Raw genomic sequence first — 26,424 nt, 5'->3', positions numbered from 1 at the left:
CCTGGAATAACACTCATATTCCAAGCAGGACAAAAGAAAAGACATTATGGAAAAAGCAAAAACTGAAACTAGTTAAGTCTTTTTTCCTTTTCAAACATCCAGGAATCTCACTCAGTGTCTTATGTTCCTTTAGTCATGACTGAATTACATGGTCACTCTAATAGGCAAGGAAGATTGGGAAGTGAATATTTTAAGCAAAATCCTTGACAACCAAGAAATATTTTTGATTTTTATTAGTAATAAAGAGAGTGGGTACTTGAGTGGGTGGTTGTTGGTATCTGTGACAATCTTCTAAATATCTTTTAGATATATTCATTTCCTTTTATTTGTATTGACACTCCAGGCCATTATTATTTCTTTTTTGGACTCTGAAATAGCTTCCTACTTGGTATTTCCACATTCTCTCTTGATCCCCCTCTCTCCCTCCTACAAAATCTATTTTCTACATTGTGGCCAGAGAGATCTTTATAGAACATAAATCTGACCATGTCACTCCCCTACAAGATAATGTATTGCGTTCGTACTATGTGTTTTATTTTTTGCTGCTGTTAAAGAAAAAAATGAAAACTATCTGCCTCCCTTCTCCTCAAATTGATGTGCAAGTGGGGTCTTCACTGAGCCTTAACAACCTGGGGCTTCTTGTGCCCAAGGGAGGAGTTAGAAGATGCAGGGATGCTGAGCATCCCTGTAGGGATGTAGAGACATGCTGAGCATGTAGAGACAGGAAAAGCTGAATTGGGAGAACATTCTCAAAAGATATGCATGAGGTAGGTTTTGGGGTTCTGCTACATCAGATTTCTTACAGTGTTCTTAGGAAGTGTCTGGCTTAGGAGGTGAATGGCCAAATGGTACATCTAAGGAATTGGCCTTGGAAATGATATCATGCCAAAAGTTAGGGAGGAAACATAAATGTACAGCTTCACAGGACCATAGAGAATTGCTAAGATAATGTATATTAGGCAAGGCCAGCCTTGTGGGCATGTGACCTGTGCACTACTGGAAACAGCCCTGTGCTTGGTGTAACACTTTTCTGTCACCTTCTTAAATTTTTAAATAATTTTTGAACCTGGGACACCATGTTTAGATTCTGCACAAATTATATAGCTGGTCCTGATGTCAGGTGACATGTATGGCACAGTAGACTGGACTGTGTAAGCCTCCTGGCATTAATGTAGGTAGCTAAATGTTAACAAAAAAGGGAAAGAGAATCAGACATTAAAAAGCCTAATAAACTGGGAAGCTAAATCCAATATTGGACCTGCTTCACTAGAAAGCTATGGCTTCACCACTCCCCAGGGAACCACTGATCTGTTCCCAGAAGATTACTGGGGAGAGGGGTAGAACAATACAAGAGAGATTCCTCTGCTGGGTACATGCCCAGTAGACATCAAGATGGTACTGGGGGAGATGCTTCCACTTTGAGGCATGCACAATAAGAACTAAGATGGTGACCAAAAGGGGTGGAGTCTAGCCTGGAAGAAGATCAGATTGGATAAGTGACACAGAACCCTGGGAGATCTAGATAATGGATTGTTTCAGGGGTGTCCAGCCTGTGGTTCACAGGCCACAAGTGGCCCAGGATGACTATAAATGCAGCCCAACGCAAAACTGTAAATTTACTTAAAACTGACATTGACCAAAGGTGAGGGGGAGTGACAATAACCAGGTAAAGGAGAGAAAAGGTCAAGTCAAGGAACATTATAAAGGACCCATGAACAAAGACAACAGGGGTGGGAAAGGATTGACTGTGGGAGGTTGCAGGTGGGTAAGGCAGGAGAGTATAAGGAGATAAATAGGGAAAATTGTAATTGAAAACAACTAAAAAATAAAAAAAATTATGACAACTTCTGGCCAAGATGGAAGCATAGGTAGATATACTTTATCTCCTTGTAAAACAAAAAGAAGGACAACATCAAATTTAAAAACAAAAATAACCAGAACTGCCAGAAACTCAAACTGTGTGGAAGTCCAACAACCAAGGACTCAAAAAAGAAACATTCATCACAGGAGGAGGGGTGGAGACAGGCAGTTGTGGAGCAAAGCACTTGTGACAAGGCAGTGGCTGACAGACTGGGTCCTCCCACATTTGCGTGAGGATAAACTGAGAGTAACAGCTGGAGAGCAAGACAGACCATGCAACCCAGGGTTCCAGCTCAGGAAAATGAAACCTCAAAATCTCTGACTATAAAAACCTGTGGGGTTTGCAGCAATGGTAGAAACTCTCAGCCTCACAGGAGAGTTCACTGGAGAGACCCACAGGATGGGCATACACAAACCCATCCACCTGGGAATCAGCACCAGAAGAGCCCAATTTACTAGTGGGTAGTGGGGAAAGTGACTGAAAGCTGGCCTAGAACTGAACAAGTGACATTGTTTCCTCTCATATTCCTCCCTCATGTACAGCAGCACAAGTAGTGACCTGGGTTGCCTGGCCCTGGGGAATACCTAAACCTCCACCCCTTACTACTAACAGGTGCTCTGAGAAAAAAAAAATATGGGCCACATGAAAGAACATATCAAAGCTCCAAAAATGGAACTAAGCAACAAAGAGATAGCCAACCCATCAGATGCATAGTTCAAAACAGATAATCAAGATGCTCACAGAAATGGTTGAGTATGGTCACAAAATAGAGGAAGAAAAATGAAGGCTATGTAAAGTGAAATAAAGGAAAATGGACAGGGAATGGAGAATGAAGAGAAGCAAACCAGGACTCAGATCGATGGTTTGGACTAGAAGGAAGAAATAAACATTCAACCAGAACATAATGAAGAAACAAGAATACAAAAAAATGAGGAGAGGCTGAGGAACTTCCAGGACAACTTTAACCATTCCATCAGAATCACAGCGGTGCCAGAAGGAGTAGAGGAAGAGCAAGGAATTGAAAACTTATTTGAAAAAATAATGAAGGGAATCTGGCAAAGGAAATAGACTTCCAGGAAATCCAGGAAGCTCAGAGAGTCCCAAAGAAGTTGGACCCAAGGAGGCACACACCAAGGCACATCATAATTATGTCACCGAAGATTAAAGATAAGGAGAGAATCTTAAAAACAGCTAGGGAAAAGGTGACAGTCACCTACAAAAGAGCTCCCTTTAGACTATCAGCTGAATTCTCAAAAGAAAATTTATGGGCAAGAAGGGACTGGAAAGAAATATTTAAAGTCATGAAAAGCAAGGACCTATATTCAAGATTATTCTATCTAGCAAAGCTATCATTTAGAATGGAAGGGCAGATAAAGTGCTTCTCAGATAAGGTCACGTTAAAGGAGTTCATCATCACCAAGCCCTTATCATATGAAATGTTAAAGGGATTTAGCTAAGAAGAAGAAGATCAAAACTATGAAGAGTTAAAATGACAGCAGGTTGGTTTTCAAGATGGCGGTGGACTAGGACGGAGCAGATACCAGTTCCTAGTACAAAAGAGAGAGAAACCTATCCGATCGGAGGAGGTGAGGCCAGCAAGCCAGCAGTTGCCAAGCATATATGAAAATAAGAGACCAGCAAACTAAAAGGACAGCTAGATCAGGAGTGGAAACATAGAAATGAATATCTCAAGGAGGGTTAGCAACAGGGGAGTGGGAGGAGGAGAAGGGGGGAGAAGGTACAGAAAATAAGTAGCATAGACAGTAGATAGAAAATAGAAGGGGGGAAAGAATAGCATGGGAAGTATAGAATCTAAAGGACTTGAGACACATGGTCATAAACTAAAGGGGGGGTAATGGTGGGGATGGGGGGTTAGGGTGGAGGGGAATGAAAGGGGGAATAGAACAACTGTAACAGCATAATCAATAAAAAAATTAAATTAAAAAAAAAGAATGACAACAGCCAACACACACACACACACACACACACACACACAAAAGAGACCAGAAACCTCATCAGTCACGGAGGAACCAGACGGTAGGGAGACAGCAGCAGTACAGTAGTCTCTGGGATGGAGCAGGGTGAAACAGCCGGTGCAGGGTAGGGGAACCAGCGCCCAGTGGCGAGAGCCCAATGGCGCATGGGACAGCCTTCAGCGCCCAGAGGGCTCCCTCCCTAGGATTTTTGGGCCGGGGGCCTGCCAAGTGGCCCAACCAGAGGGGAGCAGAGATGATTTTAGCCTGTGCATAGTTTGGAGGTCCGGCACCTGGTGGGAACTGTGTTTGGGAGAGTGCCTAACAGCGCCTGGGACAGCGTTCAGCGCCTGGACGGCTCCCTCCCTGGGATTTTGCCACCGGGCAGGCCAAGTGGCCTAGGCAAAGAGGTGTGGAAGAAATTTCAGCCTGTGCGCAATTTGGGGAACTAGTCGCTCCACACGCAGTGTGTCTGGGCAAGTGCCTGAGGGCGTCTAGGCCAATGTTCAGCACCGGGAAAGCTCCCTCCCTAGGATTTTTGGGCCCGGACCTGCCAAGAGACCCAACTAGAGGGGAGCAGAGGAGATTTCAGCCTGCACACAGTTCTGAGTCCAGCGCCTGACGTGGTGCTGCTCCATCCCTAGGTTTTTTTTGGCAGAGGTTGGCCAGGGGACCCAGACAAACACAGGAGCAGAAGGGATACACACCACGCAGCGTGCCATGACGTGCACACAGAGTTTCTAGGTCGGAGCCCAGTCCTCAGATCGGCTCCCAGCTTCCAGTCCACCCCCCTCAGACTATCTGGAAGCCCCGGGTGCTGAGGGGTCCTGGGAAAAGAGCTGAGACCCTCAATCCCCTCCCTTTCTGGCCAAGCAAGGTGGGGTGCCAGGAGAGACTTGTTTGATAGAGTTTGCGGAGAGGGTGTGGAGGACAAAGGGCCCCAACCAAGGACTCTGTGGTTGCCAGCCCAAGAGAACTCAGAGGTGCAGCCTGGGGCTCTGAATCCAGTAGACATGGCAGCCTGGTCTGCTTCACACCCAGCTTGGCAGCGAGCCCAGGATTGGGCAGAGGGCCTGGGGCTTCACAACTGAACGGGGGCAGGCCTGTGCTCAATCCCGAGGGAACCAGGCAACTAAGCCGGTGCAGGTGCCTGCAAACACAGCAAACCAGCCTATGGCGGTAACCCCTGGGAGGGGAGGGCTGTGAGGAAGTCCTAGTTCCCCATTGTAGGGAGCTGGGGGAGAGGCGCCAAGTGTCTGGATCCTGAGAGGGGCTGGCTGAAAAAATCACAACAATCAACCCTCAGCCAACTGCAACCAGAAAAACTGGTTCGGCTAGTTTGAAGCCAACAAGTGACATTCCCTTTTCTGAGGTAGTTTTTGAGAGATTATTTTTGTTGTGCGTTTTTTGTTTTTTTTTTACTTTATTTTATTTTTATTCTTTCTTTTTTTTTTACCTTTCTTCCTTCTCCATTCCTTTTCTTTATCTTTTTGCTTTTTTAAAGTAATCTGTTATTTCTTTTAAATTTTATTACTGTTTCATCTTTCCATACTTTTGTCCTCTTTTCCCGGATTTTCCGTTTTATTTCTTCTTCTTTTCTTTCTAAACTTATTGCTCTTTCTTCCATTCCCCTACCATTTTTTTCTTTCTTCCTTTTATTTATTTCCTTATCATTTCTTTCTTTTACCCACAGGAGTCACAATCAACTTGCAAATATGAAAAGACCAGAGCTGGACCCATAGAAGAGGCCTCCCAATAGTAGAGTCAGAGAGACAAATTGCACATTGTTGTAGGAGAGAAGCCAAAAGTTGCTGCATATTTGAGTAGGTGGAAGCAGAGAACAACTGCATAATGAAAAGAGGCTTCGCCACTGAAATTCACAGGCATTCCACCATGAAAGTTCACATCATAAACCCAGGGTGTCAAAACAGATTAATCTAAGAAGCTGAGGCTAACAAGAAGAGTCTCACAAAAAATGGGAAGACAAAGAAACAATCCCCAAATGAAAGGAAAGGAGGAATCCTCAGAAGGAATGTTGGATGAAATAGAGGCAAGTCAACTATCAGATACTGAATTCAAAGCACTGGTTATCAGGAAGTTCACAGAGCTCACAATCAGCTACCAGAAACTACAGGGGAGTTACAATGATCTCACTGTGAACTATATCAACATGAAAAAGGAAATGGAAATTATTAGCAAGGGCAAAGAGGAAATGAAGAATACAATTTCTGAATTAAAAAACACAGTGGAAATCATTAAAAACAGGGTAGATGAAACAGAAGATCGGATTAGTGAATTGGAGGACAAAGTAGAAAGCATCTCACAGAAAGAACAGGAAAGGGAAAAGAGGCTCAGAAAGAATGAAGAGAGATTAAGAGAAATGCAAGACAATATGAAACGTAATAATATCCAAATAATAGGAATACCAGAAGGAGAAGAAGAAGAACAAGGGATAGAAAACACATTTGAAAGAGTAATGAGAGAAAATTTCCCTAATTTGATAAAAGAAAAAGTCACATAAATCCAGGAATCACACAGAGTCCCATGCAAGAGGAACCCAAAGAGGCCCACTTCAAGACACATCATCATTAAAATGGCAAAATTCCAAGACAAAGAGAGAATCTTAAAGGCAGCAAGGGAGAAAAAAGAAATAACATACAAGGGAGTCCCAATAAGGTTAGCCACTGACTTCTTTTTTTTTTTTGATACTTTTTTTTTAATTTTTATTTTTTTATTGATTCTGCTGTTACAGTTGTTCTATTCCCCCTTTATTCCCCTCCACCCTACCCCCCATCCCCACCATTACCCCCCCTTTAGTTTATGACCATGTGTCTCAAGTCCTTTAGATTCTATATTTCCCATGCTATTCTTGCCTCCCCCCATCTATTTTCTATCTACTGTCTATGCTACTTATTTTCTGTACCTTCTCCCCCCTTCTCCTCCTCCCACTCCCCTGTTGCTAACCCTCCTTGAGATCTTCATTTCTATGTTTCCACTCCTGATCTAGCTGTCCTTTTAGTTTGCTTTTGTTTTAGGTGTGGTTGTTAATAACTGTGAGTTTGTTGTCCTTTCACTGTTCATGTTTCCTTAACTTCTTTTTCTTAGGTAAGTCCCTTTAACATTTCATATAATAAGGGCTTGGTGATGATGAACTCCTTGAATTTGGTCTTATCTGAGAAGCACTTTATCTGTCCTTCCATTCTAAATGAAAGTTTTGCTGGATAGAGCAATCTTGGTTGTAGGTCTTTAGATTTCATGACTTGGAATACCTCTTTCCAGCCCCTTCTTGCCTGTAAGGTCTCTTTTGAGAAATCCGCTGACAGTCTGATGGGGACTCCTTTGTAGGGGACTGTCCCCTTAGCTCTTGCTGCTTCTAGGATTCTCTCCTTCATTTTAATTTTGGCTAATGTAATGATGATGTGCCTTGGTGTGTTCCTTCTTGAGTCCAACTTCTTTGGGGCTCTCTGAGCTTCCTGGATTTCCTGGAAGTCTATTTCCTTTGCCAGATTGGGGCAATTCTCCTTTATTATTTGTTCAAATAAGTTTTCCACTGGTGGCTGTGCCTTTCCCCCTTCTGGTACCCCTATAATTCGGATGTTGGAGCGTTTAAAGATGTCCTGGAGGTTCCTAAGACTCTCCTCATTTCTTTGAATTCTTGCTTCTTGACTCTTTTCTGTTTGGCCATTATTTGCTTTCTTCTGGTCCACTCCATTGATTTGAGTCCCAGTTTCCTTTTCATTGCTATTGGTGTCCTGTGCAATTCCATTCATTTCAATTAGTTTCACCTTTATATATTTGTCTAATTTGTCGGTATAATCAACCAGTTCTGTGAGGATCCTGATCACCAATGTTTTAAACTGTGCGTCTGTGAGTTTTGCTATTTCTTCATCGCTTAGATCTATTGGCTCTGGGGCTCTGAGATCCTCCTGCGCCATTCTTGGTCTGTTTGTGCCCTTTAAGTGTGAGGAGCGGCGCCTTGGATTCCCAGGTCGCTGGGTTGTGACGCTGTATGTGGGGGCATGGCCAGAGCAGGGAAATGGCAACCCCCTCTGCCCCTTCTCACAGCTGGGTGCGGAGGAGCAGTGCCTTAGGTGGTTCACCTGGGCTGGGCCGCTCAGAGTGGCTGGGTTATGATGCTTTATGTGGAGGTGGGGTCAGAGCAGGGAAATGGCGGCGCCCTCCACTGCTGCTTGCTGTGGGGACCTGCTGGCCAGGTCCAACCGCCCACCCTTGCCTGTCCACCCGTGCACAAATGCGCGACCTCAGTCAACACGCAGTCCCGCTGCCCCGCTGTCTCCCCCGCGGTCGCTCGCCTGGTCGCTCGCTCGGTCGCTCACTAGGTCTGACCCTGCGCCTGGATTCCGTGGGCCTGAGTCCGTCTGGCCGAGTCCTCCTGTGCAACCCTGCTCCGCCAGCCGCTGGTTTCGCCCCTTACTGGTCAGGCTGAAGAATTTGTTGTTAACGGACTTCCCAAAAGTTCAATTTTCCGTGTTCTGGCTGTGTTTTCTGTTGCTAATATTTAGTTTTCTCTAATCTTGGTTGTGTGAGAAGGCACGGCACATCCACCTATGCCTCCATCTTGGCGGAAGTCCTCAGCCACTGACTTCTCAATGGAAACACTCCAAGCAAGAAGAGAATGGCAAGAAATATTGCAAGTAATGAGAAACAGAGGCCTACAACCAAGGCTACTTTACCCAGCAAGGCTCTCAATCAAGATACAAGGCCAAATAAAGAGCTTCCAAGACAAAAGAAGTCTAAAAGAATTTGCTGCCACCAAACCAGTCCTGCAAGAAATACTAAAAGGTCTGCTTTAAGGAAAGGAAAGAAAAGAGACAGATAGAGAGGAACACAGGTACAAAAATGGCAATGCATAAGTACCTATCAATAATAACCTTAAATGTAAATGGATTAAATGCTCCAATCAAAAGACACAGAATAGCGTCATGGATAAGAAAGTATGACCCACACATATGCTGCCTACAAGAGACCCACCTCAGGACAAAAGACCATCACAGACTAAAAGTGAAAGGCTGGAAACAAATTTTCCAAGCAAATGGACAAGAAAAAAAAAGCTGGGGTAGCAATTCTCATATCAGACAAAATAGACTTCAAAAAAAAAAAAGCCATAAAGAGTGACCGAGAAGGTCACTTCATAATACTTAAGGGAAGAATCCACCAAGAAGACATTAACATCATAAATATATATGCACCCAACATAGGAGCACACAAACATATAAAGAAAATCTTAGAGAACTTCAAGAAAGACATAGACAGCAACACAATTATAGTGGGGGATTTTCACACCCCACTATCAAAAATGGACAGATCTTCCAAACAAAATATCAACAAAGACATTGTGGCAATAAACAACACCCTTGATGAAATGGACCTAACTGATATATACAGAGCTCTTCACCCCAAAGAAGCTAAATACACATTCTTTTCAAATGCACATGGAACATTCTCAAAGATAGACCACATGATAGGACACAAAACAAGCCTCAACAAATTCAAGAATATTGAAATCATACCAAGCATTTTCTCTGACCACAAGGGACTGAAACTGGAAACCAACCCCAAAGGAAAAAGTCCAAAACACCCAAAATCATGGAGACTGAATGGTATGCTATTAAACAACGAATGGGTCAAGAATGAAATTAGGGAAGAAATCAAAAAGTTTCTGGAAACAAATGAAAACGATCTCACAACAACCCAAAACTTATGGGACACAGCGAAGGCAGTCCTGAGAGGGAAGTTTATAGCAATACAGGCCTACCTAAAGAAAACAGAAACATTTCAAACAAACAACTTTACTCTACCCCTGCAAGAACTCGAGGAACAACAACAAAAACAGCCCAAAGGAAGTAGAAGGAAGGAAATAACTAAGATCAGAGCAGAACTAAATGACATAGAGACTAAAAGTACAATTCTAAAGATCAATGAATCCAGGAGTTGGTTCTTTGAAAAGATAAACAAAATAGACAAGCCTTTAAGCAGGCTCATCAAGAAAAGAAGGTAACAGACACAAATAAACACAATCAGAAATGAAAGAGGAGAGATTACAAGTGATACCACAGAAATAGAAAGGATTGTAAGAAATTACTATGAAGAATTGTATGCCAAGAAATTTGAGAACCTAGGGGAAATGGACACATTTCTAGAAAAATATAATCTCCCAAAACTCAACAAAAAAGAAGTAGAACACCTGAATAGACCAATAACAGCAAAAGAAATTGAAGCACTAATAAAAAAACTCCCATCACACAAAAGCCCCAGACCAGATGGGTTCACAGGAGAATTCTACAAAGCATTTAAGGAAGAGCTAACCCCCATTCTTCACAGACTATTCCAAAAAATCTAAAAGGATGGAAAACTCCCAAACTCCTTTTATGAAGCCAGCATCATCCTAATTTCAAAACCAGATAGAGATACAACAAAGAAAGAAAACTTCAGGCCAATATCACTGATGAACATAGTTGCTAAAATCCTCAACAAAATATTGGCAAATCGCATCCAACAATATATCCAAAAGATTATACACCACGACCAAGTGGGATTCATCCCAGGGATGCAAGGATGTTTCAACATTCGCAAAACAGTAAATGTAATTCATCACATAAACAAAAGCAAAGACAAAAACCACATGATCATACCAATAGACGTGGAAAAAGCTTTTGATAAGGTACAGCACCCATTTATGATAAAACACTCAGCAAAGTGGGAATAGAGGGAGCATTCCTCAATATAATAAAGGCCATTTATGAGAGACCTACAGCCAATATCATACTCAATGGGCAAAAACCGAAAGCTTTTCCACTAAGATCAGGAACAAGACAAGGATGTTCACTTTCACCACTTCTATTCAATATAGTATTAGAAGTTTTGGCCACAGTGATCAGGCAGGAAAAGGAAATAAAAGGCATCCAAATAGGAAAGGAGGAAACAAACTGTCACTGTTTGCAGATGACATCATAGTGTACATGGAAAATCCTATAGACTCTACCCAAAAACTGCTCAAACTAATTAATGAATTTGGCAAAACAGCGGGTTACAAAGTCACTATCCAGAAATCAAAGGCATTTTTGTATAAACAATGAATCAACAGAAGCAGAAATCAAGGAAAAAATCCCATTCGATATAGCAAAAAGAAAAATAAAATATCTGGGAATAAACCTAACCAAGGAGGTAAAAGACCTGTACGCAGAAAACTACTACACAGCACTGAAAAAAGAGATCAGGGAAGACACAAACAAATGGAAACATATGCCTTGTTCATGGATTGGAAGAATTAACATTATCAAAATGTCCATACTACCCAAAGCAATATACAGATTCAATGCAATACCTATAAAACTACCAATGGCGTATTTCACAGACATAGAACAAACACTTCAAAAATTTATATGGAATCATAAATGAGCCCGAATAGCAGCTGCTCTTTTGTGAAAGAAGAACAAAGTAGGAGGGATCACAATACCTAATATCAAACTGTATTACAAAGCCACTGTAATCAAAACAGCCTGGTACTGGCATAAAAACAGGCACATAGACCAATGGAACAGAACGGAGAGCCCAGAAATCAACCCAACTCTCTACAGTCAATTAATATTTGACAAAGGGGGCAGTAACATAAAATGGAGTAAAGATAGCCTCTTCAACAAATGGTGTTGGGAGAACTGGACAGCTACGTGCAAAAACATGAAACTTGAGCACCAACTTACACCATACGCCACAATAAATTCAAGGTGGATAAAAGACTTAAATATAAGCCATGACGCCATTAAAGTCCTAGAGGAGAACATTGGCAAGAAAATCTCAGATATTCCATGCAGCAACATTTTTACGGATATGTCCCCTAGAGCAAGGAATATAAAGGAAAGAATAAACAAATGGGATCTCATCAAAATAAAAAGCTTCTGCATGGCTAAAGAAAACAGTATTAAATTAAAAAGATAACCAACCCTATGGGAAAACATATTTGCCAATGATACCTCAGACAAAGGTTTAATCTCCAAAATATACAAAGAACTTACACAACTCCACTCTAGGAAGACATCGAACCCAATTAAAAAATGGAAAAAGGACTTGAACAGACACTTCTCTAAAGAGGACATACAGAATATCCAGAGACACATGAGGAGATGCTCAATATCGTTAGCTATCAGAGAGATGCAAATTAAAACCACAATGAGATACCACTTTACATCAGTCAGGATGGCTATAATAGACAAAGCAACAAATAACAAATGTTGGAGAGGGTGTGGGGAAAAGGGGTCCTTAGTTCACTGTTGGTGGGATTGCAGACTGGTACAACCATTATGGAAAACAGTATGGAATTTTCTCAGAAAAATAAAAATCGACCTGCCTTTTGACCCAGCAATTCCACTGCTAGGTTTATACCCCAAGAATCCTAAAACATCAATTTCAAAGAACCTATGCACCCCAATGTTCATAGCAGCACAATTTACAATAGCCAAGAGTTGGAAGCAACCTAGGTGCCCATCAGTAAACGAATAGATAAAAAAATTGTGGTACATATACACAATGGAATTCTATGCAGCAGAGAGAAAGAAGGAGCTACTACCTTTTGCAACAACATGGATGGAACTGGAAAGCATTATGCTGAGTGAAATAGGCCAGGCATTGAAGGACAAATACCATATGATCTCACCTTTGACAGGAAGCTAAAGAATAAAACAAACAAGCAAACAGAATAAAAACAAAGACACTGAAATAGAGAACAAGTGGGCAGCGACCAGAGGGGAGAGGGAAGGGAATTTAAGGGGAAAAAGGGGGAGGGATTTTGAGGAACAAGTATGAAAGACACAGAGATGAGGACTAGGGGGGAGGAAATGGGAGGGAGGGGGGAGATGGAGCCGGGGGGGGGGTGGGATGCGAGAAATAGATTAAAAAATGTACTTGAAAAGTAACTAAATAAAATTTATTAAAATTTAAAAAAATGACAGCAAACTCGCAACTATCAACAACTTAACCTAAAAACAAAACAAAATGAAAATAAACACAAATACAAACTAAGCAAACAACTACAAAAGAAACAGAATCACAGAAATGGAGGTCACATGGATGGTTATCTGTGGTGAAGGGGAGAAGGATAATGGGGGAAATGGTGCAGGGAATAAGAATGAAAAGTGGGAGCCCATCAGTAAATGAATGGATCAAAAAACTATGGTACATTTACCGAATGGAATTCTATGCAGCAGAAAGAAGGAGCTCCTACCCTTTGGAACAGCATGGATGGAACTGGAAAGCATTACACTAAGTAAGCAAAATAAGCCAGACCATGAAAGACAAATATCATATGATCTCACCTTTAACAGGAACTTAACAAAACAAACAAACAAGCAAGCAAAATATAACCAAAGACACTGAAATTGAAAACAGGCTGACAGTAACCAGAGGGGAGGTGGGAGGGAATTTCAGGGGAAAAGAGGAAGGGTTTGCAGGAACAAGTATAAAGGATACATGGACAAAAACAAGGGGGATGGAAATGGAAGGAATGTGGAGAGTACTGAGTGGGTGGTCTGGGATGAGAGTAAAAGGCAGAAAACTGTACTTGAATAACAATTAAAATTGAAAAATAAAAAAAGCAAAAATGGTAGATACAAAATAGACAAGGGGATGTTAAGAATAATATGGGAAATGGAGAGCCAAATAACTTATGTATGACCCATGAACATGAACTAAGTTGGGAGGGAATGCTGGTAGGATGGGGGGTGTGCAGCATGGAGGGGAATAAATGGGAGAAAAAATGGTACAACTGTAATAACATAATAAAATCTATTTTTAAATGATTTTTTTGTTTTCATTAGTGTTCTTGTATTTAATATGTGACCCAAGACAACTTTTCTTCTTACAGTGTGGTCCAGAGACACCAAAAGGTTGAGTATCCCTGAACTTTAGCAGAAGAAACCAGCAGAAGCCTGTGAAAGATTGAGAAATTGATTGGTTAGTTTGATATAACCCAAGGTTAGCAAAGATTCTCTCTCTCTCTCTCTCTCTCTCTCTCTCTCTCTCCCCCTCTTTCACTGGTAATACCAGCTGGCCCTGTTCATGCATTCTCTCTCCATATCGACCTTGTGTACCTAGCAGTTGCCTGGGGCCCATCTCCAAGCATGGTCCTGGGCACAGGTGAGAAGAAAAGCTAAACTAGCTGGATGAGGATGGACATGGACTGACCCAATGGTGCAAAATGTCTGGACACTGGCTCTGTTTTCAGGCCTTATGAAGACAAGGCTGAACTTTTTTCACAGTGGGATGGGGGAAATGATACAGGGAATAAGAAGCATAAATGGTAGGTAGAAAATAGACAGGGGCATGTTAAGAATAGTACAGGAAATTGAGAAGCCAAATAACTTATATGTATGAGCCATGGACATGAACTAAGTGTGGGGCTGGGGGAGATGTTAGAAATCTGGGGGAAGCCCTCTATTTACACTCAAATAAATCTCACCACACCACAGCCTCCCATGTGTGGGTCACTGGAATGCTATCTTGTGACTCTGCGAAAGAACATCATTTCCACCAACAACAATGGGACCTTTGTACAGTCCTTTAGGGAACTGGGTAAGGAGCCCCAGTGATAAGTGAGACTGAGTTTCTTTTGAGGAAAGGGGTTGGAGTCTGATCTAATTTGATTATTGGAAAATATTTATTGCACATAAGTCTTGTGGTGGACTAAAATTCAAACCTGATACCCCTTCAGAGGGTCTTCATTATGTTAAGGAAACACTCCATTTTCCCAAAGCCCACACAAAGTGGAGGCTATACAAAGTCAACACAAACACAAAGCTCTACAAAGTTGACATCTTGTGATTTGGAGAGGACACCTTGTAGGACAGTGTGATCTTTCCAGAGGAAAGAGGGCTGAGAGATAGAAAGAAGGTAACTATGACCTGTGAATAAAACTTGTACTCCTATCCCCACAAGAGTCCCAGTAGGAGAAAGCAAATATCTTTAGCCAGTTCCAAGAAAAAGGTGCATCCCATCTCATTCTCTCTGTTTGGGTCATGTGCACACATCTGATGCAGTCACTGTAATTCAGGACTTGTATGCACTGAATGGATTCTTAAAGCCAGCCCTACCCCTGGACATTCTGGGTGTATGAAACAATCAGTTGTCTTCTTCAATTTGCTGGTTTGTGTTGGGTTTTCTATTCACCATTAGTAGGGTTGCTTCACCTGGAACTCAGGGCTCAGGAGTCTTAGTTCTTTGCACTGACCCCCATAAAATGGCATTCTGCTCCTCACTACCAACCAGCTCTGGATAAGATTAACCCAGCAAAGAGGTCAAAACCAGGATAAATCTCTATTCCACCCCTGCTCACAAGGATCCTGGAGGAAAGGAGAGGTGTGAATTCTTCTCGGTTCTGGAGAGCCTGTTTTAATGAACACTGTTTCCCCTCACTTTACCATTTAGTAAGAAATAGTTTAAAAGATTTAAAACTTTTAAGTAGGTTAATTGTTTTAAAAGGAACAGCAAAGTTTTGAAAACTGCTTCTGTCAGTAAATTTAAAATACAATAAATAATTTAGGGCTCAAATTTTCCTCCACAATGAAGAATTAAAGAGCTTCAGAGTCTCAAATATTCTCTTTTAAAAAGGTACAAATTATTTCTCTCCTTTCTCTGGCCTCAGAACTTGGCAGGGAGATAACCCATGAAGACTTGAGTTTGCACAGAATATCATGCATTGGCAGCTTAAATTCCTTTCTTGTAAGAATATGTCTTTTAAATTGGGGGTGTTTCCAGGGATGTTCAATTTCCTCCTTTGTGAGCAATAGAAATGAGATATTTATGGCCATTTTGAAAATGCAAAAATTGATACTCAGTGAGGTTATGAGACGTTACCAGGTATGCAATATAATCTGAATAAGTTTACTTCTCCTAACAATCAGATTTCTTTCTTCTGAAGGAGAAGGATCTCGCCTCATTTTAAAGGATCAGATAGGGTTCAGTAGAAAACATAGTTTGATGTGGGGGAAACGCAGAGAGGAGAATGAAGGAACTTTAAAAGCAAGGTCAGCCAGAGTTGGGAATAGTAGGGACATTGAGGAAACCAGGGTCCTGCTGCAGTGAGAAGCCCTTAACCTCCTATTCTTGAAGACATAGATGAGGGAATGCAGTAATCAACCCAGAGAGGTATGGAGTAAAGGTGGAGCCCTGCTGTAGGAGCTGCAGTTGCCATGGTTAGGGCAGAAGAGGAGAAGGAGCACACTAATCTCTACTTTGCCCTCCTCTTGCCCTCCAGAGGCCTCCATGGGCCAGACCCAACTGGAAGTCAGAGGGCAAAGGAGCTGGTGAGCTAGTCTACAGGGTATGCTTCCTTAGATATGGAGCAGGACAAAGAAACGTAGAGAATGGATCAGAAGAGGGTGGGGGTTGGGGAAAGAAAAACATATTCTTTCATCCTCAAAAAAGTCACTGTCTCCAGGCTCAACTGAAATGTGTTATTTCCCACCTGTACAAACATAACTTTATTTGTGTTCATATATTTTTAGCAAGTTGCTCTTTTTCAAACAAAATCTTGTATAAATCCATAAAAAGTGAGTTATTCTGGTTGTGATTTGCCCCTGTTCCATGTTGAAGTCCTCACCTTCTGTGATCCACAAGACAACCCAGGACAAGGTACCCACTTTACAGTGAGAACACTGAGGCTAGAGGCTAGAAGTTAAGAGACTTCGCAGACTTCCAGTTAAGATGGAGGCATAGGTAGATACATTTTTTCTTCTTGCACAACAAAAAGAAGGACAACATCAAATTTAAAAACAAAAATAACCAGAACTGCCAGAAACTCAAACTGTGTGGAAGTCCAACAACCAGGGACTCAAAGAAGAAACATTCATCGCAGGAGGAGGGGTGGAGACAGGCAGTTGTGGAGCAAAGCACTTGTGACAAGGCAGTGGCTGACAGACTGGGTCCTCCCACATTTGCGTGAGGATAAACTGAGAGTAACAGCTGGAGAGCAAGATGGACCATGCAACCCAGGGTTCCAGCTCAGGAAAATGAAACCTCAAAATCTCTGACTATAAAAACCTGTGTTGTTTGCAGCAATGGTAGAAACTCTCAGCCTCACAGGAGAGTTCACTGGAGAGACCCACAGGGTTCTAGGGCATACACAAACCCATCCACCTGGGAATCAGCACCAGAAGAGCCCAATTTACTTGTGGGTAGTGGGGGAAGTGACTGAAAGCTGGACTAGAACTGAACAAGTGACATTGTTTCCTCTCATATTCCTCCCTCATGTACAGCAGCACAAGTAGTGACCTGGGTTGCCTGGCCCTGGGGAATACCTAAACCTCCACCCCTTACTACTAACAGGTGCTCTGAGAAAAAAAAAATATGGGCCACATGAAAGAACATATCAAAGCTCCAAAAATGGAACTAAGCAACAAAGAGATAGCCAACTCATCAGATGCATAGTTCAAAACAGATAATCAAGATGCTCACAGAAATGGTTGAGTATGGTCACAAAATAGAGGAAGAAGTGAAAGCTATGTAAAGTGAAATAAAGGAAAATGGACAGGGAATGGAGAATGAAGGGAAGCAAACCAGGACTCAGATCGATGGTTTGGACTAGAAGGAAGAAATAAACATTCAACCAGAACATAATGAAGAAACAAGAATACAAAAAAAATGAGGAGAGGCTGAGGAACCTCCAGGACAACTTTAACCATTCCATCAGAATCACAGCGGTGCCAGAAGGAGTAGAGGAAGAGCAAGGAATTGAAAACTTATTTGAAAAAATAGTGAAGGGAATCTGGCAAAGGAAATAGACTTCCAGGAAGTCCAGGAAGCACAGAGAGTCCCAAAGAAGTTGGACCCAAGGAGGCACACACCAAGGCACATCATAATTATGTCACCGAAGATTAAAGATAAGGAGAGAATCTTAAAAACAGCTAGGGAAAAGGTGACAGTCACCTACAAAAGAGCTCCCTTTAGACTATCAGCTGAATTCTCAAAAGAAAATTTATGGGCAAGAAGGGGCTGGAAAGAAATATTTAAAGTCATGAAAAGCAAGGACCTATATTCAAGATTATTCTTTTTTTAAAAATTTTTTTATTGATTATGCTGTTACAGTTGTTCTATTCCCCCCTTCATTCCCCTCCACCCTAACCCCTGTCACCACCATCACCCCCCCTTTAGTTTATGACCATGTGTCTCAAGTCCTTTAGATTCTATATTTCCCATGCTATTCTTGCCCCCCACATCTATTTTCTATCTACTGTCTATGCTATTTATTTTCTGTATCTTCTCCCCCTTTCTCCTCCTCCCACTCCCCTGTTGCTAACCCTCCTTGAGATCTTCATTTCTATGTTTCCACTCCTGATCTAGCTGTCCTTTTAGTTTGCTTTTGTTTCAGGTGTGGTTGTTAATAACTGTGAGTTTGTTGTCCTTTCACTGTTCATGTTTCTTTATCTTCTTTTTCTTAGATAAGTGCCTTTAACATTTCATATAATAAGGGCTTGGTGATGATGAACTCCTTGAATTTGATCTTATCTGAGAAGCACTTTATCTGTCCTTCCATTCTAAATGAAAGTTTTGCTGGATAGAGCAATCTTGGTTGTAGGTCTTTGGATTTCATGACTTAGAATACCTCTTTCCAGCCCCTTCTTGCCTGTAAGGTCTCTTTTGAGAAATCCGCTGACAGTCTGATGGGGACTCCTTTGTAGCTGACTGTCCCCTTAGCTCTTGCTGCTTCTAGGATTCTCTCCTTCATTTTAATTTTGGCTAATGTAATTATGATGTGCCTTGGTGTGTTCCTTCTTGGGTCCAACTTCTTTGGGACTCTCTGAGCTTCCTGGATTTCCTGGAATCTATTTCCTTTGCCAGATTGGGGCAATTCTCCTTTATTATTTGTTCAAATAAGTTTTCCACTGGTGGCTGTGCCTTTCCCCCTTCTGGTACCCCTATAATTCGGATGTTGGAGCGTTTAAAGATGTCCTGGAGGTTCCTAAGACTCTCCTCATTTCTTTGAATTCTTGCTTCTTGACTCTTTTCTGTTTGGCCATTATTTGCTTTCTTCTGGTCCACTCCATTGATTTGAGTCCCAGTTTCCTTTTCATTGCTATTGGTGTCCTGTGCAATTCCATTCATTTCAATTAGTTTCACCTTCATATATTTGTCTAATTTGTGGCTATAATCAACCAGTTCTGTGAGGATCCTGATCTCCAGTGTTTTAAACTGTGCGTCTGAGAGTTTTGCTATTTCTTCATCGCTTAGATTTATAGGTTCTGGGGCTTTGAGATCTTCTTGAGCCATTTTTGGTCTGTTCGTGCCCTTTAAGTGTGAGGAGCGGAGCCTTGGACTCCCAGGTCGCTGGGTTGTGACGCTGTATGTGGAGGTGGGGTCAGAGCAGGGAAATGGCAGCACCCTCAGCTGCCGCTTGCCGCAGGGACCCGCTGGGTTCCGGTCCAATTGCCCACTCCCTCGCTTGTCTATGCGTGCACAAATGCTCGACCACAGTCAACCCGCAGCTCTGCTCCCTCGCTGTTTCCCTCGCGGTCGCTCGCTTGGTCGCTCGCTCGGTTGCTCACTAGGTCCAACCCTGCGCCTGAATTCCGCGCGCATAGATTCCGCGCGCCTGGATTCCGCGCGCCTGAGTCCGTCTGACTGAGTTTTCCTGTGCAACCCCGCTCCACCAGCTGCTGGTTTCGCCCCTTACCAGTCAGGCTGAAGAATTTGTTGTTAACAGACTTCCGAAAAGTTCAATTTTCTGTGTTCTGGCTGTGTTTTCTGTTGCTAATATTTAGTTGTCTCTAAACTTGGTTGTGTGAGAAGGTACGGCATATCCACCTATGCCTCCATCTTGGTGGAAGTCCTATATTCAAGATTATTCTATCTAGCAAAGCTATCATTTAGAATGGAAGGGCAGTTAAAGTGCTTCTCAGATAAGGTCAAGTTAAAGGAGTTCATCATCACCAAGCCCTTATCATATGAAATGTTAAAGGGACTTAGGTAAGAAGAAGATCAAAACTATGAACAGTTAAAGTGACAGCAAACTCACAACTATCAACAACTGAACGTAAAAACAAAACAAAATGAAAATAAACACAAATACAAACTAAGCAAACAACTACAAAAGAAACAGAATCACAGAAATGGAGGTCACATGGATGGTTATCTGTGGTGAAGGGGAGAAGGATAATGGGGAAAATGGCACAGGGAATAAGAAGGAAATATGATAGACACAAAATAGACAGGGGCATGTTAAGAATAGTACAGGAAATGGAGAAGCCAAATAACTTATATTTATGACCTAGGGACATGAACTGAAGTGGGGGAATGCTGGAGGGAGGGGGGTGCAGGGCAGAGGGGAGTATAGGGGAGAAAAAAATGGGACAGCTGTAATAACATAAAATATATTTTGAAAAAGTAATTACTAATAAAAAAAGAGACTTCTCCCAAGTCACACAGATACTAAATGGCAAAGGAAGGAGTTGAAATGGGTCTCATGATGAGTAGCAATAATTAGTACCTTTTCATGAGGCAGAGGGAGAGAAAGAAGGGAAAAACCAAAACAGAGGGAGACAATCTTTGTAGGTCACGTTGCTTGTGGGACATGACAGTCCTCATGTCCCTTCTCATTCAGTGATGTTTTCACCTGTTCCCCAAGGAGTATTCAGACATCCTTTTGATCTAAGTAGGTCTACTTTTATCTTATGTACTAAAGTACTGTGTCAGATTTCACATGGTTTCTACTACATAGATCTATTATCTGAAGTTCCTGGTACATAATCTTTATTGTTTAGTTTTATTTTATTGTTTTCAGTTTTATTGATATATAACTGACATGTAACATTATATTAGTCCAGGGTGTACATAATGATTTAATGTATGATTATATTGTAAAATAATTACTATAATAAGTTTAGTTGACATCCATTAACTCACATAGTTTCAATTTTTTTATGATGAAACTTTCAAGGTCTACTTTTTTATCAGTGTGAAGACAAAGATGTGGGTGAACAAAATTTATTTGGGAGGTGACTCTGGGAAGCAGTGACAGTAAAATGGGCTGAAGGAGTGAGTCAGTAAAGGTGCTTCAGCAAGGAGACAATTTCTGAAGCCACTTTGGGCTGGAATGCAGCAGAGAACTGTGGGAGGCAGTGTGGAGAGTGTTTCAGTCACCTCAGCAGAAGGGCAAAAGATCTGGGGCAGCTGTCCACACCTCAGCTATTGGTGAAGGGCTGCTCATCAGTGGACTGATGGCAAGAGGTACCAGTGGTGAGCAGGTATATGTGGAGCCCTTAAGAACCTGCTACAGATATTTATTTTTGAGTGTCAATTATGAGCAAGTTCTCTTGCTATGATTTTGCATACATTATCCTTTCTCTTAACTTTGATTGTGGGCTTGGATTCCGTGAGAGCCTTGCCCCTCTATACTCATATCTTTGAAGTTGCTAAAGAGTTCCCCTGGAGGATGCCCCCTCTGTACAATTCCCCTTAACATCAGAATATGAGTTACCAGCAGGTGTTGCCTCTGACGTTAGTGCTGTCACTCATAGCTGACATTCTCTGGGAGCTCTCAGAAGCACTTGCTGAAGTCTCAGTCAGCCTATGGGCTCATATTTAGCCTCTGGACAGTTTTGTCAGGTTTCAAAATATATGAAACAATTTGCAAAGGGTCTCAAATATATGTGAAACTGTAGCCAGTATTTCAAATGTGTGAAATTTTCAGACAAACTCTGGGTTTCCGGCTTCTCTTGAAAAATGGGAAGACCTGGAAATGGGGCTATGTACCAGTTGGTAACTATGGGCTGGAGCTGAGTTAGAGCTGCTTGGAATCTATCATTCCAGGCCACCAGTGTCTACCGGCCTGTCTGGCTTTCTCAGCTTACATCTAGGTCTCCATGGTCACTGGAGCTTGCTGCCCTTGCCCCGTCTTTATGGCCCCTGCTGTGCAGCCTCTGCCTCATTTTCCCTGCTCGTCTGTTCACTTTCCCCTGGACCTGGCTTGCTACCCTGTTCTTCCATCCCATTGACTTTGGTTCTAATATTCTCTCCTTATTTTGCTGGCCTGTTCTACTTAGGGTATGGAACTCTGTTTCCCATCCTCTTAGCCATTTGCTGATGTTGCCCTATAAATGCACAGAAATTGTGATCCTCCTACAAAGGCTTTAACTGCCACCTGGGCTCCTGTTGTGTTTATCCACTAAATACTGTGGACAATTTTGGATTTTGATGTCAGCCAGGCTATAACCCAAGACAGCAGGGAACTTTGGATTGTCTCTATTAGATCATGAGTGTTTGTCCTTTGAGGGAGCACCAGGAACAAACACCCTGTCTCTGGAGTTCCCCATTTCATCCACCACAGCCATCTCCACTTCCCATGAGCCTGTGCTGCTGAAGTCCCTGTGCTTTGTTTATCTGGACTCCACAAGATCATTGACATTATATACATCACAATTGTTGCCCTCATTCCAGCTGGTTTTGTTGCCATGAAATTCTGCAAAGGTGCAAACCATGCAAGAATTCTCTTTCCTGGTCTAAGTCCAGGTAGTTATATCTGCTTTGAATCCAGTGTTAGGAAAGTAGAAAGTGCCGATCAGCTGGTAAACATCATTTTTTTTCTAGCTTTTCTTATTGATATCAGTTTTTTTTCTACTCTGTGCCTTTCTTTTTAAGTAGTAGAGAGCATTGGGAGGAGGCGGACCAAGTGATAGGAATGAATATCATTTGTTTCATTGATTGAGACTTTTGAGGTGGAAAGAGTAATGGCAGAGAAAGTGATTGCTAAAAGCTTCATTCACTTGGCATCCCTCTTTGGACAATGATTGACACATGATCAAGCTCTTTTTAGGTAGAAAATGACTGATACAAGGGCAGAAACAGATGAGTCACTTGTTTCTGGAAGTTATTAGCTGGATAGTATTTGTTAGAACTATAGTGTCACAGAATCTGAAAATTGACTATGACCCAACCCTGCCTATTGCAGAAGAAAAACAGAAAGAAAAGCAAACAAAAACCTACGTTTAGTGAGAGGAATAGAATTTTATTCTTTCATTAATTAAATCCAGCATTCATTGACACCCAATGTGTGGTATTCCTGGCTGGTGGGGATACAGATGAAAGTTACAGACTCCATCCTTTGATTTTACAACTTGGGAGGCTGAACAGCAGCATGGTATTGTGGTCGATACAAACAATTTGTGGCTAGAACTGCCTGGATCAGACCCCAGCCCTGTTTCTTTCTAGCTGCCAAATTTGAGCAACTGACTCAAGCTCTGTAATTTTGTTTTCCTCATCTATAGAATGGGTATGACAATGTCTTCCTGTGAAGATATGTCATGAGCATTAAAGATAATTTATGTAAGGAAGCTTAGTAACTAGCAATGATCAAAGTAAGCAATTTATTACTGATATTAAAAGTGATATGTGTTAGAAGTATATGGAGGAGCACCCAGTCCATTTGAAGAATCTAGAAAAGCTTCAAAGAGAAGGGGATAAGACGGCCTTCTGAGCAGAGCAGGAATCATAGGGGAGTGGGTGCATGTTTGGTCTCAGTGAAGAGCAGAATATGTAGAAGAGTGGGAAAGGTGAGGGGGTGATAAAGGTGAGGGAGATAAGGGCAAAGATAAGACATCATAGAGGAGAAGTAAGAAATATTTGAGGGAGGACAGCACTTATTTTCTGACCTGAGTCCTTGGCAGATGCCAGTGTTACCCAAGCGACATGGATTGCGGGGAAGAAAAGGTGGAGGGATGTGAGGAATGCAGTTGTCCACAGGTGGGCTTCATGGTGCTGGTAGGGTTTTCAGCTGGAGATGTCTAGTAGGTGGTGGTGATATCTGGGCAGAGATGTGACATGGAGAACCCTCAACACATGCATGGTAACAGAGGAAGGAGGTGGGGACAGGATCTCACTGAGGAAGGGGCAGGGTAAAGAAGGAATAGGACCCTCAATGGAATCCTGAGGAACAAGGCATTTAAGGGCTTGGCTGCGGATATGCCAAAGGAGGAGAATGAAGAGGTGACACTCAAACAGAAGGAAATGTATTCATCTCTGACACTGAAAAGCTGGGCAATTATCAGGTTGTAAGAAATGGAACCAGGATCCCAAACAATGTGATGTAATATGATATATAGAATAGAATACATGTAATTGTCTCCTTTCTCCTCCTCTTTCTTCTCCTCTGTATCCTCCTTCTTTACCTTCCTTGTGCTGACTGCATATGTTGAGCAAATTTCATCCTTGTGGTGGCAAAGATGTCTTCAGTATGCCCCAGGGTTTTATCCTCCCACATAACACCCCAGCAGACCAGAGTAGGATACAGTTACCTCACCCAAAGTCCTGGTTTGATGCCTGAGTCTCTCATGCCTACATGGTAAATCAGGCAAGATCTAGATCAAATGCCCACCATGGATTGTAAGAGTAAGTATAGCACCACCCAATGCTGAAAAATGAGTAAGGGATAATTTTTTAAAAGTGAGAAAAAGAAAAGATGCTGGCCAAGCAAAAATGCAAGATGTATCCTTGAAAAGTAGGAAAGATGCAATCTTAAAATGAGAAATTGGCTGAATTTAGCATTATAGAAATCTGAACAAATTTTCCTTTATTTTCTTTTTACTTCAGACCATAAATAACTGTCACAGGCAAGTCTGAGTTGATGGGTGTTTGGAGACCAAGGAGCAAGGCAAGGACCCTGGCTTCTTCCAGGAGAGAATGCTCATCACTTTTCTATTTTCATAAAGAGAAAAAAAACTCCATGCTTTCACACTGTTGCAGAACAAACATAACTGTGACTCATGTTTCACAAGTTATGTAGTTGACTTCCCGTAATTTTGACAGTTCTATCATGTTTTAGATTCTGCGAAATATTTGTTTTCCTCTGTGAAGCTGGAATGGCAAAAATCCACTTGCCTCTTGAAGGCTGATACTCCAGGCTATAGGGTTTCTCAATCTCAGCTCTGTTGACATATTGGGCAAGATAATTCTATTTTGCAGGGGACTGTCCTATGCACTGCAGGATGTTGAGAAGCAGCCCTGGCCTCTACCCACTAGATGCCAGCTGTGCCAACCAAAAATGCCTCTGGGCAACATCAAGTGTCCCCTGGTGGACAACATTGCCCTGGTTGAGGACAAGTGCTTTCCACTGTGGTTTCTAGTTATGTAATGCAGGAACCCCCAATTTCCAGGCTGTGGACCTGTACCAGTCCAGGCCTGTTAGGAACTAGGCTGCACAGCAGGAAGTGAGCTTGAATGTAATGCATTCATCTCCCCTCCACCTGGTCCAAAATTGGTCCCTGGTGCCAGAAAAGTTGGGGACTGCTGATATAATGCATTAGGAAAGCCATCCATGGAGATGAAGAGGGACTGGTGGATAAGAATAAGCACAAAAGAAGGTTTCTGCACCTTTGCATAAGCTGACCTTGATGGTGGGTACCTGGAAGACCATTTGCCATATTCCCTTACTTTTCTCTCTGTCAGATCTCAGGAGAAGGAAGACACAGGGACCTCACCCAACAGCAGGATAATTAAAATCTAGGTCTACAATCAGATGCTTGTAATATAATAGGAGCTGGTTGGAGTCCTTCAGTCAGTAAATGGAAAAAAATCTGCTTCCTATAAATAGCACAATTGGCAGCCAAACCCTCTGAAAAGCACTCAGCATGCTGGTGTCAGAGGAAGATGTGTCCAATGCACGAGACACTGAAAATAAAAACCGTGAGTTGAAAATAAATGGCATTATTAGCATAAAGGGAGTTCCTAATTAACCAGCAATCGTCCATTACTGCAGCCCTCAATTCATTAAATCACATAATTACATAAAAACTCAGTTGACGCTCAATTCAGTCAGTGTATCTGGTATTGTCTTCTCAATAATTAGTTCCATAATTGTCAGTTTGACAGGGCAATTAAAAATGTTTGAAGATATTGTGTCAGCCTGCCCGTGCAAGGCTGTGCTATGTAGGAGAAACCTTCCATCTGGGCTGCCTGATGATTCCAGCTCCTGGGATGAAGAGAAGAGTGAGGACTAGAGGGGTCAGAAACAAGTGATTTGCAAGTTTCTGGGAAAATTATTCTATCTGTGTAAATTGTGTATCTTTATCTGAGTAGTCTCAGATTTCACTGCTGAGCTGTAAAAGTGGTAGATGGTAGGAGCCAGCAGTAGGGGTGTTGTAGGAATGAGTGGAAAGAAATCTGATTCTTGGTTTGACTATCCATGTAGGTGCCAATATTCAGAGGGGTGGGTCCTGGGAGTGAAAACCACACCAGGAGATTTTTAATGTCAGGCTGGTGGCAAGTATCCTGTCCTAGAGTTACAGTGCAATCTAGATTAGAAGCTCCATGGATGCCCAGTAGCATGGTAATTGTGTCCTTGTAGGAAGAAGAGGCCAGTGAAGGCTGTGTGTGTGTGGTTTCCCCTAGTTCATATGGGTTCAGAAGTCTCAGGCTTGTATGTTTGTGTGGGTGAGACAGACCATGACTAAGTATTTGGTGCTCAGGACCTCTATGGGTACAAAGCTCTCAGACCTGTGACCACAAAACTGATGAATCCCACCTCACAGGTAAAGCTACTCTCATGGGCCCTTTCCTGGTCAGAATTGGTCAAGAGTGATGAAGGAGAGCTTC

Source organism: Artibeus jamaicensis, unplaced genomic scaffold (genome assembly GCF_021234435.1).
Source record: "Artibeus jamaicensis isolate MK-2021 breed Jamaican fruit bat unplaced genomic scaffold, CSHL_Jam_final contig_700, whole genome shotgun sequence".
Lineage (NCBI taxonomy): Eukaryota > Metazoa > Chordata > Mammalia > Chiroptera > Phyllostomidae > Artibeus > Artibeus jamaicensis.
Note: the sequence above shows the minus strand (reverse complement) of the source record.